Source organism: Falco biarmicus, chromosome 3 (genome assembly GCF_023638135.1).
Source record: "Falco biarmicus isolate bFalBia1 chromosome 3, bFalBia1.pri, whole genome shotgun sequence".
NCBI classification, from domain to species: Eukaryota; Metazoa; Chordata; class Aves; order Falconiformes; family Falconidae; genus Falco; species Falco biarmicus.
Window position 1 is genome coordinate 56,792,136 of NC_079290.1, and position 16,183 is coordinate 56,808,318.

Below are 16,183 nucleotides of genomic sequence, written 5' to 3' on the forward strand. Positions count from 1 at the left end.
ATACTCCTTATACTCACCTCACTGATTTTTTTCTTACACTCACTCTCCTTCAGTTCCAGTTACTCTTCTCTGCACCTTTCCCCTTCTGTAGTGACTGAGTGTGAGCGATGCTTGTTTAGCCTCTCCTAAAGCAGGTTTTCCACCCTCCTGGTTATATTCTGCTAGCCCTATGCTGCACTTACTTTCAGCACAGACTGTTTCTTTCCTTTAATTCTTCCTACGAATGCAGCTGCCCAGAGCCATATGCAGCATTTCACACGAGGTCTCTCTCACCAGCACCCGGCTCGGTGGTACGACTCCGGTGCTCTTCTCTTCCCTGGAAAGGGTTGCACCAATGCCGCATCCAACTCAAACTTCCTGTGACTCACTACAGCACCCCGCTTTCACCTCCTCTGAACCCTTCGGCTTCAGTTCATTGCCAAAGTATTTATTATTTCTCCTTAAACACTGCAAGATCTTATCTTCTGCAGTATTACATTTCACGTCACTTCTGCTACTGTGATTATATCATTCTCCTTGTGGAGATCCAAATCCCACTTTTTATGGATAACGTTTTCCAATTCCGGGTCGTCATCATACTCCTACATTGAGGCTTGGTGAAAAAATTAATGCATCTTGGTCACCGGATTTATTTTTATGAAACTCTGCCAAGAAAACTCCCTCAAATCTATTATTTCTTTTTCCCACATAAGTCACTGCCATTGACTTATTAGCCAGTTCCTTACCCATGTTAAATAATAGTTTTAGCAGAACTCAAACAGTATGAGAATAGAAATTAAAATCCTATAAATGCTTAATGAAGTTGTGAAAGATGAATGTGCATTTTCTACCTATAAATACGGTTAGGTTACAAAAGGAAACAACCCTGCTAGTCTGTCAGGAGTAGTTTTTGCTCTTCCCCCTGCCCACCCCACCCCCCCCCACCCCCCCCCCGCCCCCACTTGGTCACTTGCCTGCATGTATTTAATAATTCTTTCCCTCAAAATCTGTACTGAATATTTTTTAGTATTTGAGGCTGGATTGACAAGGGGGTAGGTATTAAAATCTCGTAAGACTGCCGTCTTAGATATAGGTACTTACATTTGCTGTTCATTAACCACATACTGAATTCCCAAATTCAATAGTTTGATTCAAAGTTCTAATAAAAATCATGGCCAATAATTTCATGTATGAGTTTTTTAGTTTTGCCAGACAGAAATAGAAATGAAACAGCTTCTATCTATAACTCTTCTATTGGTGTTACCCACGCCAGCTCTGTCTTCGTCAACCAAAGCAAAAGGAACCAGCACTCTTAACCTGAGATAACTGAGGTAAAATTCTGTGTTTAAAAAATAATCAAACTTGTAGGTCTTTATGAACTAGTAGGTTTTAAGTTATAATAACTTACTGCTCACAGTCTGCAATTCAATCTGCTAACAGATACAAAAACTACAGCGTCCTTTACTTGGCCAGATTTAACTTTGAGCTGATGCTTATTAGAAGACCTCAGACCAGCAATGTCTAACCAATACCCTCCAAGTCTTTTGCAGTGTCTTTCTAGCACATTTGCCCATGACTTCTCCTGCCTCCCTCTCCAAAGAATCCCTTAAATACAAGCTACATGAATTGCTTCACCAGATGCAATTTCTCCTGGGAAGCATATAGGTTGATGTTAATCTCCCATGACATTGGGAGATTACAAATATAATCCCCCTGGGGACTAAAAAAGTAGAGAACATCCTGATTTTCCTCTTCTATCCTAATATAAAGCCAGTTACTTTGAAGAGAGCAGCCCACAGGTCAGCTGCTTACTGAGATTTGTCTATTTGGTCCTCGTTCTGCATCAAATTGCCCTACAGCTATAGATTGTCCATGTTCCCTTCATTCCCAAACAGGCTCATGGGTGTGGAAACATCTTACTGACCAAATACAGCAAGAAAATTTTTATTTCCGTATCCTTGGATCAGAACTAACGCTGAAGACTTAATTAAAAGAAAAGGAGAAAAAAACCCCCAAACAATCACCACCAACAACAAAAAAAAAGCATGTAGGAAAGAAAGAGAAGCTGTAGCCACTGAGGACAAACTCCTATCCAGGTCTTACCCAATATCACCACAAGCAATTCTGTTAAACTAGTAAGACTGCATGAATGCTAGGCAAGGCAAAGACCTGCACCACCTATCAATCAACTCATTAGCAACAATACACCTCTCTAAGTCACCACACAGCCTCTGTCTCAAGCTCCTGGTCCCCTATCAGGGCAACGTGGTGGACAAGGGTGCTTGGACCCTTCTCCATTCCTGCTGGTTTTCCACAACGGCCTCGTCACCCAGGAGCAGGCCATTGAAGATGGGCACACGTGTGCTCTGCTGCCAATACTCATTAGCAAGGACTCAATACGTTTGCAAAGCAAGGAAAAGCAGGGTCACTGAAAGTCAGCGAGCTCAGGACCCTTTCTTGGGGGTGCCCAGTGCCTCTGAAGGTCAGGCCCTCAGGTACTCGCTACACGAAGACATGAATAGACCTTTCTCTCTGCCCTTACCAGAGACACTGACAGCATTGTTAAAGCACAAGCACAACAGAGTCTAACGTGGCTGAAAATTTGGCAGAGCCACGCTGGTCTTTTTTGCTTCAGCATGATCAAATGGCAGCATTGCTCACCGAGTGCGCAGGGCATGAAAGGATTAGCCGCCCTCCCCCACCAAGCAGGTGAGCCGAAACCCTTTCCAATTCACTACATGTCAGTTTACAAGTAAAACATAAGGTATAAATGCAGCTATTGTTAAGGTGAAGCAGCCATCCTGGCTAGGGAGTCAGATTAGCCATTTACCCTTTGTAAAAGGATTAGCAGAGCCCTATTGTTTCAGTGTTTATTTATCAATTTGCATTTTTAATAGGGGGCATATATCTGACAAGGGCCCACGTCCACCATGTACCCTGGGCCACACTGTTTTATCCCAACTCCCCACTGCCAGAACATACCTGAGCATTTTATAGACCAGAAATCAAGGAGAAACGAAATCTTTGGCACCGCTACTGCTCTCGCAACAACATTTTCTTAGGCTGGCCAGCATCTGCAAGTCTTTCAGCTGAGAGCAACTGCTGGTTTGTAGCCAGGTTGCAACTGCTAGCCACGTAGATCAAACACCAGAACCGGTTTCCCACTTTTCCTTGGATAGCTGAGCTGAATGCACAGGTGCCTGCAGCCCATCTATCACAGTTTCTGAGCACACGGGCTGCAGCACCTTGTCTGCGGCGGGCCGCTCCCTTACAGGGATCACAGGCACCAAAGCAATGAAGCCTGAGGATGAAGCATCTCTGTAATTAGCACTGATGCCACACTTGCAGTCTCCAAAGCCCCTCAGATAATTTATACAGCTTTCAATGGGCTCACAAAAGCCTATTTTTTTTCACTGATGAGGGTGGTGGTGAAAAAATTACTTGGCCCATTAAGCACAGGGGTTAGCACCAACTCAGCAGTTTTCGGCATCCCAACATCTCCAACGAGTCCCCAGCTTAGATCACGTTGGGCGCTCGCATCGTCTTTGGGCGCCTTGTAAACAAGTATTTATTGCCGCAGTGACTAGCTCGGTCTCCGTGTGCCGCAGGGACTCCTTGCTGGAGTTCAAGTTGAGGGAAGGGGTTTCACACAGAGCGGTTCACAGCAGGGGAGAGGGGGAGCACCGCTTGCCCCAGCCACCTCCACCAGGAGCGCAGGCTGGCCATTTGGCAGACAACAGCTGCTCGCTTGGATTAGGTAAAAATTCCTCCGTTAGAGGGAACGGGGATGTTTTGGAAGGTAAGTGAGAGAGCAGATTTTTTAATTAAAGTGACGCAAGTGCATTTGCGCTCTGGTGCAGCCCCACACCCTGCTTTTTCATAAGATGGCAATTTAGGAAGCTGTTCTTTTAAACCGTAAAAACAATTCAGAAGACGAACAAGCATCCAGCTGTGCTAAATTACCTTCCTGATCCCCCAGGACCCAGCAGCAAACTATAGCCTGTATTTTACAGGCGTATGATTTATTTACATGGAGTAACATACAGGTATTGGGTTTGACCCATAAACCCCTCCTATGGCTGGGGGCCTACACATCCAAAAGCCTTCTCCCAGGCTGGGCTCCACCGCCACAGCTGTGCCGGTGCAGGACCTCTCTTCGTGGGAGGGGGAGAAGCAACTACAGGGTGTTCTCTGGCTTTTTGTAACTCCTTCCACCCACCCATTTCTTTTTTCTTTTTCCCAAACAATTCTAGCTCGTTGATCAGCAGGCATCTCTCACAGGCAATTAATTTTCCTGCTCACAGGGGAAATGAGGAGGCTCTGGTGGGACGCACCATAAAGATCTTAAAATACGTTCTGTGCTGCTAGCTTGTTGCAGATACTCTGATTCATAGTCGAAAAGGAACACCATGAGTGGTCTCAATTAAGGACATGAATTTAGGAATCATCAAGGAGCACATAAAGCAAGCGATAGGCATTCTGCTCTGAGGTTCGTGCACAAATGTTTAATAAAAATAAAAAACCACACACAAAAGGAAGGGAGGGTGGTGTTTCAAATGCGAGGGACAGACCCTGTCCCACAGAGCCTACAATTTACATTTAGATTAGCACAAGTAGCAGTAACATTGCAGGGAAGGGGGATAAGGGTCACAACAACAAAACTTTGTGGCTGGCCCACACTGTAATTTTGGTAATCAGAAAAAATGGAATGGTTCTAGTTAATAAATCAGTGCTATTGACATTTCCATAAATTTGAGGGAGGTACACAAATACCTGTGGGATAAACTCTTTGATTGGATTTAGCCTTTCTATTCTCTAGAGTAACGGTTTTCAATCAACAGTCTTTGAGGTCTGCTTTAAAGATATGTGAAAGATACCTTAAGAAAAAAGCCTGCTCCCTAAACTTACGTTCACTGTATATCCCTGAATATTTCTGGTGGGCAGGAACAAACAAATCATGTAATATTGAAAGCAATTGCTCTAGAATGACAGATGGGGAGATTTCTTCCTTTTCTTTTTCAACTGAGAAAACTGATTGCCTACCACAGCCTCATGGAAAAGCGCAGGCAATCTCCCAGTGCATGGAGCTACTAAACTCTCTATAGGAGCTGGACTAACAAGGCTGGCCACTGGTGAGTCTTCAAGTGTCTGAAATACCAACCTACATACAGATACTACAAACTTGCAAGCAAGTCTTCTCAACAGCATCTGCAGAGGCCTGAGTCATCTTTCAGACTGGACTAGCGTGGCTGTTACCAATAAATATCTAATCATACCTCAGCATAGCAACAGCCCCCACACATTTATCTATCACCAGGTGTCATGGCTACAACACAACACACCGCAGCAAACCACCGGCTTTTGCCACCGCCATGCTTTTGCCGGTGTTGTACGCACCCCCCTCTGAGGCAGCAGCATGCGCCGGGAAGGTGCTGGCACACGCAGTTATTCACTGCTCTTCCCATAACAGGGCCCCTCTTATTTCTGATTTGCCAATTTTTCTCAATATGGAAGGGGACAAGAAATTGCAACCCTCTGATACCTCTTGACACTCCTCCAAAGGATGGGGCAATAGCAGCCTAAGATCCCTCTGTGAAGACAACCATCAATGCTAAGAACGGTAGCGAGCTGTATTTTCTGTTCAGCTCAATATTCAAGGTTTGAAATCGTAGGTGGAACAAATACCAGGTGTGGCTGAAATGAGAGCTGTGTGAACACAACTGAATATACTGCCTGATGCAAAGAAGAACAGAAGGAAAAAGGTCAATTACTCAGCACTGAGAATGCCTTCCCATTTGGCTAGCTAGAAACAGACCAGGGATCTCTTGGTACTGTCAATATTTAAGCCAGTTTCTTTTTCTATACTAGACTATCACCACAGTTTCAGCCTAACACTCTGCTCTCATAAACTTTCTGGATTTAAGTGAAGAAATAAACATCAACATACATTCAAAGCCAGATGAGTTTTTGGATGGCAACCATGTTCAAGCAATCTAGCAGAATTTGTATAAGCACATGTGTCTGGGGTGGGACTTCAGCACAGAAACTGGAAACTCTTCCAAAGGTATCTTTCTTTGTCATACTTCAGATTCCCCTTCCACACCCTGCCAAAATTGCTCACTGAATGAATGAGGCTTCCTGAACTCAGCAATTGGCTGGAATCAAGACACTTTCTGTTTTAACTCCAAAAATACCAAAAGGCAAATCAATTATGGTTTTAGAATGCCCATAGTCCACTGTTTTAAGCAAAACAAAGAGGTTGAGAACCACTTCTTCTTTGTTTACTTCTAAGGCAAGCAGATAGAAGAGATAGAAGAAACAAAAAAACGAGGAAAAAAAAAATCACAGAAAAAATGATAAAAAAACCCCCTTAAATATGAATAAAGATTTCTTAGAGATAATCAGAAAGGAAGATGGAGTTGTTCAGGCAAGTTTCCTTCAGAAGCGCAGGCAGACAGATATGTACGTTGCTGTGTACAGTCTTCAGCAAAGTCTGTATTTGTTATTTGTCTGCACAACACATTAGTGAAGCGGACCCTCATCTTCTGCAGCGGTAATGAAGAACAGAACATAGAAAGCAGTGTTGTGTTCATGAAGTGCTAAGCTGCAAGATCCAAGGGTCACACTGGACTCCACTTTGCTATGTTCCAGGGAGCCTATCATCACAAAATAGCAATCCTGCTTCAAAAAAATACTGTACTACTGGATGACCAGAGGGTATTTCATGGTCAAGGCTAAAGGGACACCAGCACACCAGGCAAAATAGCTTAATCCCAGGCAAATTAATACTAGAGAGTACCGTGACTACTGTTTAAAGGCAAACAGCAAATTGATAAGGCAGGGGTCAACAACTGGTTCCAATACAACACATTTCACAAAAAGCAGACCAGATCACGCTACAGTAGCTTTTATTGCAGAGATCAGTAGGCCAGCACAGCTATTCTTAATATTATGCATCCAAGTGCCTCATGCTTAGGCCAGCCAGCATAGAGCTAAAATGGAAGCATATAACAAATTAGCGCTAACAAGCAATCATTAGAAGTGTTAACAAGTGATGGTAGAGAGGCTCTGTTTTTCATTTTATTACTGATCTCTAGTAAGTGTTATTATCCTCATAGAATAACATTTTATTATGAAACGCACATGCAGAGCATTAAAGCCTTTGATAGTCCAGTGCTTGCCAGCAGCAGCAAAATTGTAAACAAAGTGAAAGAATCATTTCTGAAATGCCAACAGCCATTAGTATTCACAAAGTTCATAGGATGCAGAGCGCGCCAAGATGCTGCAGCATAAATAACAGGAATTTATTATGACCCGAGGATCTAAGGAATCAATTGAATATTCAGTTTCTTCCCATTTTTCAAAAGAGCCTAAACCTACATGCTTAATTCTCAATTGATTTGTGCCTGAGCTAGGGTCTTGAGTCTGTTAGATATTGCCAATCCTTTTTAGTCAATAGCTTCCTTTGACATTTCCCTCTCTTAAAATAGAGCAAACAGCTGCAACTAACAATTTTTCACTATGGTCTTGTATATGTTTCGTTTTACAACAAATTTTAAACAACAACAATGCAACCGAGCAACTTCTGCTCACTGTGGAAATGTGATTTTTTTTTTTTTTGAAGACTTGTAGAATTGGACATGGTATCAGATACAATTAGGACAACATGTTTCTTTTAAACTATAGCTAGGAAAAGGACATGGGTTGAGAAAAGAACCTACCACTTTGAAATGAACGTGCTTACAGGACAAGAGAGACAACAGTCTTTGCCTACATCCTATTGCTGTTCATCACAACCAGATAACCTGAAAATTACTGATGCATTTTATATGACTACCTATTTCTTCACCTTTGACATACAACCAAAAGAGTAAGTCAATGATGCTTGCATTTCTGCATTGCAAATACGCAGTCTCCATCTATCAGGAAAGACTGTAATGGAAGCTCAATTTACAACTTATATCATAACTGAGTGGCACCAAGCCCCTCCTGAGCTACCTTCAGGAGCAACACAACACAGGAGATACAGCACACACAAGTCACTTTACTGCCACGCGTAAGCTAAATGTAAGAAAGTTTACTGAATTATTAAATAAGCAATTATGATAACATAAGATACTAAATACAGATAGGGTTGTGTCAACCAACCTACTATTTTTTTTTTTTAATTCTTCCCCGTAAAAATACTAGAAATACTCAAGTAAGAGTGACGCCTTCCCTTCTAACACATACCTCTCTCTTCAGAAGATAGCTAAAAATCAGTGAAGAAAGAAAAAAGAACATAATACAGCAAAGTCCTACTGGGGAACTGGGTTTTAATGAACACACAAAGCAACTAGGTGACATCTTTATCAGCCCTCATAAACCTTGATTGAATACACAGTGATAAGACCTGTTTAAACTGTCATCCTCATGATAACACAGGCAGAGACAACACGGGCCTTAGCAACAACCTGTGTAAGAGAGGCCCTTCCAAAAGTGCAGGCACCGTTAGGTAATGTATATCATGTAAACAGTTCAAAGCTTGCACGGCTGGTTTGTTTGTGCGAGGGTGGGAGGTGGAGTGCATATATGCTCTCAGCCAGCCCATCTTCTCCCAGCTTCGGCTTGAAAGGACATTTGCTTCAGAGCCAGCCTGGTTTTGGGGATGGCGAGCTGTCTGGGGAAGGTGGGCACTTTGCATCAGAATGACCTTTAGCACTTAGGTCTGCAAACACCAAGAATTTCATATAAGTGGTTTTAAAGGATTTAAGGAAAGCCTGTTCTGGTTTTTGTGGGTGGTTGTTTTTTTGGGTTTCGGTGTGGGGTTTTTTTTCTTTTTTTTTCTGCTTGTTTGTTTTGCTTTTTTAAACCAACATTATCCATGAGATCAGTAACATTCAACACTAGGAAGAAAGTGGACATTTAGGGCCAGCGTGACTACAGAAGTTGATACTGACATGACTTTTACCAGAGGACCTGGCCTTGGCCATCAGGGCTACTTACTTAAAAACTCTTTTCTAAGCATTTCAAACCCTTTTAAAACCTTTTCAAGAAACATCTTTGCAACTGCACAGTTAATAAGCAAGGACTTAATTTATCTATTTTTCTGTATTTATTTCTAGCTTTAAAAAAAACCAAACAAAAAAACAACTTACACTTGAACTTTTATTCTTTCTCCCCAGAATTGTTCTTCCCTCACTCCAATGCTTGCAGTGACACCCACTGGCTGTGGCAGGCAGAGATTCAGAGTCTCATTACTAAAATGCTTCAGTGTACTGACAAGATCAGCAAGAGACAGGAATTCAGAAAAACACTGCCACCAAAAAGCTGGCATTGCCAGCTCACTTATAATATTATAACTCAGTGCCTGTATTCAATACAGCTTTCTTCAATTAAGAGATTTAGTAAGTAAATAATGATCAATGGTTACTTATTAAGTATAATAAAATACACATTTGTATATAATTACTAGTTAGTAATTTCCACTGCTTGGACAGTAGAAGATATTCGTTCATTTTATGCCTATTTGCTCTTTGGCAAGACTGTGAGGCTGCACTAGTACTGGGGTTTAATTTTTCATCAGGAAAACACTAAACTGAGCTGGTACACACCACTGTACGCCTTGCTGGCAGGGGAGGCATTTCAGCTACTCAGGAACTCATTTATACTTTTGTAGGCTTCTTTGCATACAGCAGCAGATTTCTTTTAGTACCCCCAAGCAGCATTTTTCTTGTTTCACATGTAGGAAAGAGAGGAAATAGAACTAAGTGACTTGAGTAAAGAATGACAGGAAACCCATGGAAACCAAAGCTAACAAATGCCAGTCTAATGGCCTCAGTTAGAAGACTACTTGTTTCTTTAACTCGATTAGAACAGTTTCTCTGTAACACATGTAGGCTCTTAACGCTTAAACAAAATGATCCAAGATTAAGCTGGAACACAAACAAATAGCTCATTACACAGTGTTCACCAAATGAAAAGGGTAGGTTTTAATTTAACTACAACCTGATGGCTTGGAAAGGATCAAGGGAAACTCCAGAAATACTTGCAATAAAAAATTATAAAAAACCCCCAACTTTTTGCCTGCCTTATGGCATGAGCCAAGAGCAAATGGCTCCTGGCTGTGAGCATGCAAGGTGTGTTTGCTAACTTCGATTAAAGCATTTTATTCACCTTATTATTTCCCACATCCACAGCCACTAACATTCTCTCTTAGAAGCAGAACTACTATATTCGTGGAAAGCATATTTATACAGGAGTTCCTCCAAAGCTGAAAAAAAAAGTTATCCAATGCCTTCTCAGCCAAACTTCCTCCTGAAGTGAAAAATCCTTCCCTTTGGTAAGAAAGCTGTGTCAGACCACGTTTTTGTCCCTAATAAAAAAACCACTCTCCCTTGGCTTGCCACAGTTTTGGCAGCTGTGCTCAGCAGAACCGTGCTGCTCTGCCCAGCTAGTCACCACACTTAACAGAACTACCACTGTATCTTTGACCTGAACAATAAAATAAAAAGCAACTATGCACAAGCAAACAGTTACTGTGGGTAACGCTACCCACCTCAGGTCCAAGCAGGCAGCTCTCCTCCAAGTTAGCAATTCCATCAATAACCTAACACATCATTAAAGAACTCCATCTCCTCCCCCCCTCCCCCTTTTTTTCGCCCGTCCAAACTCACAGCTGTCTGCAGAGGTCTTCAATGCTGCATATATACAGTATGCAGCAAAATAAGCTAGGCTTGTTAGCTTCCCTTCTTCCCTCAGCTGTTCCTTCTGTATTGGGAGGAAATAAATTAATAAAGCATGGGGAGGGACACTTTCATCTGAACATTGAAAGCTGGCGCCTTTTAGATACCCTCATTTCTAATCCACTGATAACCAACCCAAGGATACACACAGCTGTTTAGCATCCTTGTTCTAGAGGTTTGGGCTGCGTACCAAGCACCATGCGATGGTCTATGTCCAGGTTGCCTGTGGTATTACTGACCTCCTCTCAGGCTAGCTACCCTTCAAGAAAAGCCAGATGTACTAACTTCTGAAGAATACTATGTTGTCATGGGTGCACTGCATTCTGCTCTCACTGCTGGCTACTATGGACACGGTATTTTGCCATGACATCTTAAGCTATATCTACCCTTCAAGCAAAGGTGCAACAATGCAGCTCACATAGCATCACCCAAATTAGCATTTGGTTATGACTGGGAAGAGCTTAACCTAGGATGTGCTAAGCCCTTACCTGTCTTCCCTAGAAAAACCTGCCAGCCCCAGGGCACCTCTGTTAATAATTTTCATAGGAAAGGACAGACCAAATCCAAGAATTCCAGACACAGCAGTAATGCCTCCATCGATTACCTCTCAAAATTACAGGCCACATGAAAAAAAAGTAAGGCAGCCCTAGATTTGATAGTTGAAGACGGACAGAAAGAAAAAGACCAGACCAAATCAACATTAAAGTCCTTTCCTTGTCCTGGAAAGTTATAGACTGTAACATTAGCTCCCCTATAACCCCGCAAGTGCATCCTCACACCCTGTGGAAGGATGTTCTGGGGAGAGGGAGGGCAGTGGTCGGGAACAGATGGGACAGGCACATCAGATATGTTTGATTCCAGCCAATCCAGACAGCAAGTAGCAATTACGGCAGCATTTTTGGCCAAATGAAAATTGGCAAGGAAAATGAAAACTCGGCACAGTTCCCATCCAGAAGAGGGGAACAAGAAAAAACACTCCCCTTGTTAAATCCTCCTGTCTAGATACTTTTTTTTCCGTTTCTTTTCTGAACACTATTTAACTACCTCCTCAAAGTTGAGAAACTCCTGCAAAAACAGACCTATGAAATCAGCCAATGACTAACTTTTCCCAGAGGGCTCAACAGCAGCTTGCCAAATCTTGGTGTCACCATTTGATTCAGCATAGCAGACGAAGCCTAAAATTAAGTGTCTGGTATCCTGATCTTGTTAATGAAGATATATTTTTCATATTGAATTAATTTCCATGCTACTTACCAATAAAGCAATGTCAGCTCAGGACAAGTAGATGCCCAGAGGGCTCGGCCCACTCAACCCTACTTGGCTGCAACACTTTAAAAGTGTAAGTGGCCTCCAACTGCTGCCTGCTGCAGGGAAAGCACCTCACACAGGTAATTATCAAGCAGTTGCTCTGCAGTAGCTTTTTTACACTGCTGCCTGTTTGCAGCCAGCCACAGTTCACAGTAAATGTAAGTCAAGATGACTTACCCCTTTACATCCCCTGTGTGCACCATGGGAAGAGTTGTGTTACATGCAACAGCAGATCCCCAATTTCTGCATCAGGGATTGGCTTGAAACTCCCGCGCTTTCCTTCTCCATGTGTGGAATAGTTCCAGTTTAAGTATAGGGCCTATTACTCCAGGGAGATTTGCTGTGGAGAGACCTATCCAGGGTGGTGGATGTGCAAGACAAAAGGAGATGGCAGGGTTACAGCAGGACTTAATGTATCCATGATACAAGCTTTCAAGAGAGGGAACAGAAGAATCTAAAACTCTTCAGATCACTCTGCTCTCAGTCAAATTTGCCCTCCGAGTTTCTCACCTCAGAAAATTCTTAAGAATTAGGCCTGTGACTACAGTTCAGTTGTAGGTTTCCCCATGCCCTTATTGTAACACACTTTTCTATCTCAACAAGGTGTGAAGTGCTCCCACACTATGCCTTCTTCATGAAGTGGTGGGAGAACACAGTTTCAGAGGACATAATGAAGACTCCCTCAGTGTTACATGGAATCAAAATCACCTCACCAAAACCAACAATAATATGAGTTAGGTGCTTTAAATGCCACGTGCTATAGATCGGACTAACACAGTAAACACCTTGGGCATGATGCTTTGAATTGCAAGGCTATAGTAGAAACAGTTTAACTAAGGCCTCTGCCTTAGGAAAAGCAGCCTTGTCTAGATAGCCCTGAAGTACTCTTCTTTTACAGGTCTCATCACAAAGGAAAAAGAAGAGAGGAAGAACGACAGCATTGTATTTCAAAGCCAACAAACTATATAACATGCCCATTGGGAAGTAAGTGCTGTATAACTACCGTTTATTTTATATAGCTTTCACCCAGAATAACACAAGATACCTTATGATCATATACACAGTAGGGATTATGAAATCTTAGTAGAAGAGTATTACTTGGACTGTGGTTTCAGATTTACTTTATTCAGAGGCAGAACTTTTTCATACTTCTCTATGGAGGCAGCAAGAAGCCCAGTAACTGCACCCTTCTCTTTGCAAATAACCCACGCTCTTGCAAGCGATCCTACAGAACGGACTTCCTCCAGGCACCTTAAGCGGGCAAGATACACACAACTAGGAGACAGTTGAGTTTCTCTGAGAAGTATCTTGACACCAAAAACTGAACCTGAGATACAGTAACAATGAATATTTCAGACAGCCTATAGGACAGAAAAAACCCCAACCAACCAACCACGAAAACCACAATAACTCAAACCACCCTGAAACATTTACTTGTTCCTGATTTTCCTGACGTGGTTGAGAACAGTCATAAGTACACCAAATGCCCCTATCCTTCCCTCAGCTGGCAGCTAAAACCTCTTTCTTATACTTTCAATACAGAGAAATAAGGGATGCTGATAAATTAATGTGGAAGTTTGCTAAAACTGAATTCCTCCTGTCAGTGTATGTAATTAAGAGTGGAGTCAGCCACAAGGATAGGGCCTCCCTGTGCTTATGCCAAAGCACTGTGCCAACCTCAAGTGTAATGGAGGAAAGAGCTACCTTATCAAGGCGTATCAAGAAGGAAGGGACACTGTTCTGCTACCAAAAAACAGACATAAAAAGACTTGAAACAGCACACTTGAGAAGTGGGGGACATGCACTGAAGACATGAAACACAAAAAACAGATGCAAAACAGAACAAGAGTTGCAAACATGAAGGTAAGGAAGGTCCCTTGTTAATTCAGCAAGCGTGCCAACCTGAACGACATTGACCAGCTTAAAATTCCCATTTGTGAAATATGACTTTGGTACAAGGTTGGAAATTTTTGTCCAGGGAATAGCTGTCTGGTCTGTTCAGCCTCTTGGTAGAAAGATAATGAGTTACTTCAAACTTCTGCCTCCAAGTAACTTGCATGCTCAGGGAAGCCTTGAGAAGCTAGACATTCCTTTCACTGAGCAGACTGATAGGCTTCAAAGCATATTTAACTATAAGTTGTGTTACTATAGTGTGGAAAATATTAATCAGCTCCAGCCATCTAGGGAGACTGTGGTTATCATTAAGAATATGTGGGACACTCATACTAGAATTCTTTTCCCCTGCATAGTGGACAAGCTCTCTCATACAATTTATCTGCTTCAGCTGCATGCTTTTGAAGAAAAAAAAAAAACCAAACCACCAACCTAGACTAAATGAATACTTTCAACTAGAGCTAAAGGTAAACACTCCACTGGAACTTTGCCCTAATCAATAGTAGCAATGTTCATGTCACATGAGAGTCAGAGGATAGAATATGGTGCTTACTGAAGTCAGCAAATAAGCTAATTATACTTAGCCGGCTTGAAGAAGGGGACAAGTGAGGTCTGGTCCACCCACATATTAATGCAATCATCATTATCCTTATCCCGTGTTTACTTTGTGCTTATATTACAAAAACCCCTTGTCACAAAGGGAGGGTGCTACTGACCCCTTGTGGAAGCCACACGTACATCTCAGGATGCACAAGCATCACTGGGGAAATCGGCTCAGATTGTTTGTCTACTTACCTCGCTCCGACTTAAGGAAAATTCAATGAAATGGTGTTATACTGCTGCAAAGCATGAGTACAGTCTCAAGTGTATTTTCCCGATTTTATGCAATTTTTCAGAAATTAAGTTTTTCATTAACTTCTTTAGGGCAGTCAAGTAAGCAACAACAAATCCTAACTGCAAGAAATACATTTTGCACTAAATTTCCTATAATTTAAAGCAGGGGTCCTCAAACTTTTTAAACAGGGGGCCGGCAGGCAGTCATCTGCGGCTGCTTTGCTTCCCCCCCCAACCCCCGGCGCGGGGGGGGCGGAGGCGGTGGAGTCTGTAAATACCGGGGGCCGGATTGAGGACCCTGGGGGGCCGTATCCAGCCTGCGGGCTGTAGTTTGAGGACCCCTGGTTTAAAGTCTTGCATTGTTGCAGCATAAAACTTACATGTTACTAGCTGGCAAAGTTCTTGATTTCTAATATAAACTACCTCATAGCATCACTCTGCTGTAAAAAAAGAGGAAGAGGAGAGAAGAGGAGAGAAGAGGAGAGAAGAGGAGAGAAGAGGAGAGAAGAGGAGAGAAGAGGAGAGAAGAGGAGAGAAGAGGAGAGAAGAGGAGAGAAGAGGAGAGAAGAGGAGAGAAGAGGAGAGAAGAGGAGAGAAGAGGAGAGAAGAGGAGAGAAGAGGAGAGAAGAGGAGAGAAGAGGAGAGAAGAGGAGAGAAGAGGAGAGAAGAGGAGAGAAGAGGAGAGAAGAGGAGAGAAGAGGAGAGAAGAGGAGAGAAGAGGAGAGAAGAGGAGAGAAGAGGAGAGAAGAGGAGAGAAGAGGAGAGAAGAGGAGAGAAGAGGAGAGAAGAGGAGAGAAGAGGAGAGAAGAGGAGAGAAGAGGAGAGAAGAGGAGAGAAGAGGAGAGAAGAGGAGAGAAGAGGAGAGAAGAGGAGAGAAGAGGAGAGAAGAGGAGAGAAGAGGAGAGAAGAGGAGAGAAGAGGAGAGAAGAGGAGAGAAGAGGAGAGAAGAGGAGAGAAGAGGAGAGAAGAGGAGAGAAGAGGAGAGAAGAGGAGAGAAGAGGAGAGAAGAGGAGAGAAGAGGAGAGAAGAGGAGAGAAGAGGAGAGAAGAGGAGAGAAGAGGAGAGAAGAGGAGAGAAGAGGAGAGAAGAGGAGAGAAGAGGAGAGAAGAGGAGAGAAGAGGAGAGAAGAGGAGAGAAGAGGAGAGAAGAGGAGAGAAGAGGAGAGAAGAGGAGAGAAGAGGAGAGAAGAGGAGAGAAGAGGAGAGAAGAGGAGAGAAGAGGAGAGAAGAGGAGAGAAGAGGAGAGAAGAGGAGAGAAGAGGAGAGAAGAGGAGAGAAGAGGAGAGAAGAGGAGAGAAGAGGAGAGGAGAGAAGAGGAGAGAAGAGGAGAGAAGAGGAGAGAAGAGGAGAGAAGAGGAGAGAAGAGGAGAGAAGAAAAAAGAAGTGTTATTCCCTGGAGAGCTGGGACATACTACTCTCATTACTGAAAAGGTAACAAAATATTTA